Below are 4,104 nucleotides of genomic sequence, written 5' to 3'. Positions count from 1 at the left end.
GCTATGCCTGACAGGGACCCAAGTGTCAAGTTACAAGTCTTCTTAGATGGTAACGTGCCTTGCCTGTGTCTTGCCCGCGAGCAGGTCCTACAGGCGACAGTCGCTCACTGTGCGTGGGACCATGGATGAGTCACTGTTTTGCACATGTGTGTTTGGCAGGGACGGGAGAGACAGCTGGTGGCTTTCACAAGAACGAGGGCATGATGTTTCACAAGATGTCTCCTGGAAGCATTGGTAGAGGGAGAAGGAGGGAGGGTGGAGAGATCTGAGCAGCAACCTTGAGGTCGGGGACTCAGAAGAGAAATCATTAAAAATGTTTTTAGCAATGTTGCTGGTACTGTTAGGCACAGCCTCCTCGTCCCCCTAATCCTCAAGAATATTTCAGTCGGGAGCTATGGTTCACCTTTGGGCCTTTTGGTGTTTAGATATGTGAGTTTTGTCTTTTTCAGTGTGTCCTCATAATAAAACAGGAGCCAAAAAAGTCCAATTTTATTTGGGCTGTAAGAGGATGGACCTCATGGAACCCTGGCTCCGGGGATGGCGTTTGGGCCCCATGCCCGTCCCTCCCCCGCAGGGACTTCATGTCCTCTCATGGGAGAGCTCCCCTCACTCTCTGTCTCTCTCCACTCTCCTCTCTCTTGGTTGTTCTCTTTTCCCCTCAGTCCCCCCAGATCCATGAAGATTTGGGGGTTGTGAAGCAAAGATCCTGTGCAAAGTGTGTGGAAATTTTCTTTCCTTGTTTCAAGTGACCAACAAAGACTGACTTGTACCTGTTTGACCTAAGTTCAGATTCTTTTAAAAAAATTTTTAATGTTGCATTCATTCTTGAGAGAGAGAGAGAGAGAGAGAGAGCAAGACAGCGTGTGAGCAGGGAAAGGGTAGAGAGAGGGAGACACAGAATCTGAAGCAGGCTCCAGTCCCTGAGCTGTCAGCACACAGCCTGACACGGGGCTTGAACCTACGAACTGTGAGATCATGACCTGGGCAGAAGTTGAACGCTTAGCTGATGGAGCCACCCAGGCTCAACCCTAAGTTCAGATTCTTATAGGAGGTAGTGTAACTGCCTCCGCGGGGTCAGTGTCCCCCCTGCTCCAATCCGTGTGGCCACAGCAGGGCAGCGTGAAGGGGTGGAACAGGGTCACGGGCACATGCATGGATGGAGGCGTCCATCTCTGTGGATGGGAGGTTGGGTCTCAGAAAAGGGAGGTACAGGTCAGCTGGATGTCTTCTGATGTTTAGAAAACATGGTTTGATTTGTTAGGGAGCTAAGAAAGGCATGGGCATCAGGAAGGGACCACGGAGCCTGCCTTGGGTGCTGTGTTTCTGGATGAAACACTGGCCTGGCCAGTCATTTTCCTGTCGTCCCCTCCACCCCTCTGTTTTCCAGCCTTTGCTGGATCCTTGTGCTTCTTGCCACCTCATCCTGTCTTTCCCTGCCTTCCTCTCTCTTCCTCCCGCATTCCCCTCCTGTCCCCTGTCCTCTCCATTGTCCCACCTGTGTGGCCTTCACTACCCTTTTCCTCACCTCTATCCAGCATTTTCCCATTTTCCTTCACCCTTACCAACTTTGATCCTCATGGCTGACCAGTCCAAAGCTTCATTTTCTCAACACAGGTCATTTCCAACCCATAACATAGTCCCTGTGAGAACGGGGATGGCCAGCACATGACAAACAGGCATCTTAATGAATGCTGAACCACAGCACATGTGAAATTGCTCTGCTCTGCAGGAGTTTAAACCGTAAATAAAACCTTAACGACAACCTTACGTTTTCTTCTGAGTCTATGTTTTTCCCTCTCCCTAAAGGGGGACAACCATAATGAATAATGCTCCTGCTCATACTCAACGTACACAAATTCCCCCCTCCTGGGCCCCGGGTCTAGGATAAAACAGACACAGTCTACAACCTTGCAGTTTCTAGTGCAGCTGCGGGGGTGGGGGGTGGGTGGACACCGGGCGGGTCTTTGGCACTTTGTGAGGAGCATGGTTTACTGAGGGAGAAAACCAAGGGGGCCCAGGAAGCAGAAAAATGTTACCTGGAGGACGTGAGATTTGAAGGGTTGGGGGTCCGGGGAGGACATTCTTCATAGGTTTCCCAGCAGTGAGGAAAGGTAGGGCAGGAGGGAAGGAGAAAGGGGAGACTGTGGTGGCGGTGGGCGCTGAGGTGAAGTAAGAGAGGTTAGTGCGGAAGGGGCCGAAAGCTAGGCCGAAGTGTTTGGCCTTAGGTCCTAGGCTACAGAGAAATTTTAAGCATGTGAATCCTATCCTGAGGACTGCACTTGAGGGAAATTTCTCTGACTGCGAGGTGGAGAACAGATTGGAGGGGAATCAAAGGTCTGCAAGTAGACCGCTGGTGTGGGTTTAACTCAGTGATGCATTCTCCGTCACCCCCGGTACCAGTCTCCGGGTGCACGGCATTCGAGGGCTGACTGTCACCCCTCGGGGAAACATGTCTACAGCCCAGGCCTCTTGATAACTCAGCTGGTAAAAACCAACACGCGCGGTTTCAACCTTCTTTCCGTAGCCAGGACTGGCTTCGTGGGCATACAAGCTGTAGAGTTGCATAGAGCCCCTATCAAAAGGGTCCTTGTATTTGGCTCTATGTTCTGCTGTCACTATCTTGAAATCCTTTTTTTTTCAAGTTTATTTATTTATTTATTTATTTTGGGGGGGGGGGTACAAGCAGGGGAGGGTCAGAGAGAGACAGAGAGGGAGAGAGAGAATCCCAAGCAGCCTCTGCGCTGTCAGAGCCCGACATGGGCTCTCGAACCATGAACCATGAGATCACGACCTGAGCCAAAGTCAAGAGTCAGATACTTAACGAACTGAGCCACCCAGGTGCCCCACTGTCTTGAAACCCTTAATTTTTGGATAAATGGCCTCGTGGTTTCATTTTTGCATTGAGCCCCTCAAATTATTAGCAGAGGGTGTTCTGCTTCCAGCAGTCTGGGGATGGCAGCCTTCGGATAATTCTTTAAACCCTGAGGCAAAACGGCCTGGGACTTTGGGAGTTGTCCCATGATTAGACACAGAATGTCACCAGCATTTCCAAAGACAGAAAGGAGAGCGTCTTCCCCTATGCTGGCAAACAGACTCTTCCGGGCCTGCTCTGAACTGTCTTCCTTCAATGGCTCTGTAACACATCTGGACCGTGGCCAGAAAATGCTTCGGCTCAGTGAGAGAGGATGAGGGCATTCTTGACTTTTTCAGAGTTAAACACTTGGAGAACCTTCAGGAAGAAAGCACTTGGTAAAAGGTAAAGCTAGCTGGCCCCTCAGCTCCCTGCCTGTTTCTCTGCTCATTCACACTTTTCTTGGGTCTTAGCATGTTTATTCTCCTCTTCCCAGTGGCCAAAGGACAAGTTTAAATTTCTTATTTCCTCTAGGGAGCCTGAAGAAAGGCAACAGGCACCAAATACAGGAAATCATGTGGAGAGGATCTCTTATTTATTATGGTTCCCATATTACTTCCCCTCCCCCAGCCTCCGCCCCCACCTCCAGCCATACTCAGTCTTCCAGCTTTTTCCTGCAGCAGGAGGACAGAAGGCAGTTCACCTCTGCTGCCTAAGGTCTGTGTGAGTCCCGAGGATCTGAGGTCTGGTCTTGTGAAACCCCACCCTCCTGTGGTTGTGTGAACTCACCCTTGAGTTACACCTCACTTAAGAGGTTCCCAGGAAGATCTCCAGTACAGGGTCAAATTTCAGGAGCCTGCAAGCCACAGAAGAGAAAGGTAGGTCCCTGAATTATTTTGCTCTGTCTGGACGTGAATCAAGGTGCTCTGAAGTAGATACGTATGTCCATATTGCTTCTCTAGCTGGCTGTGTGTTTTCAACATGTGGGTCTTGCTGAGACTGCCTGATGACTGGGCCGTGAGAAAAAATTGTGAGTGGGGAGATGACATTTGGGTTTCTTGGTTTTTGGTTTTTGTTCTGAATGTGAACACATTTGGATAAAGAATGCCAACTAGCACGAGACAGAAAACATGAAGCTGATTCTTATTTTCTTTGGAGGGCACATCTCATTAGAAGTTGCATTGTTTGGCTTCCGCATAAAGGGGAAAAGCTTACCGCCTGCCTTTTCTTTTCAAATCATAGACCCCTACCAT

At 49.8% G+C, this 4,104-nt stretch overlaps 1 protein-coding gene across 2 annotated transcripts in view; it reads left to right on the top strand.

Annotated features, from left to right (window-relative positions):
* Nucleotides 1-3,524: 3,524 nt before the first annotated feature.
* Nucleotides 3,525-4,104, top strand: part of ADGRF5 (adhesion G protein-coupled receptor F5) — a 100,305-nt gene continuing 99,725 nt past the window's right edge. The window contains exon 1 of one of the 2 annotated variants that reach the window (XM_040473703.1): nt 3,525-3,729. The gene's annotated coding sequence lies outside the window, so the exon portion shown is untranslated. Of the gene's footprint in view, nt 3,730-3,793; nt 3,882-4,104 lie in introns of those variants that run through there. The other variant, XM_040473704.1, reaches the window with a different exon arrangement.

This window comes from Herpailurus yagouaroundi, unplaced genomic scaffold, assembly GCF_014898765.1.
Source record: "Herpailurus yagouaroundi ecotype Mexico unplaced genomic scaffold, PumYag 139, whole genome shotgun sequence".
Classification (NCBI taxonomy): domain Eukaryota; kingdom Metazoa; phylum Chordata; class Mammalia; order Carnivora; family Felidae; genus Herpailurus; species Herpailurus yagouaroundi.
Note: the sequence above shows the minus strand (reverse complement) of the source record. Positions and strands in the feature narration are given on the sequence as shown.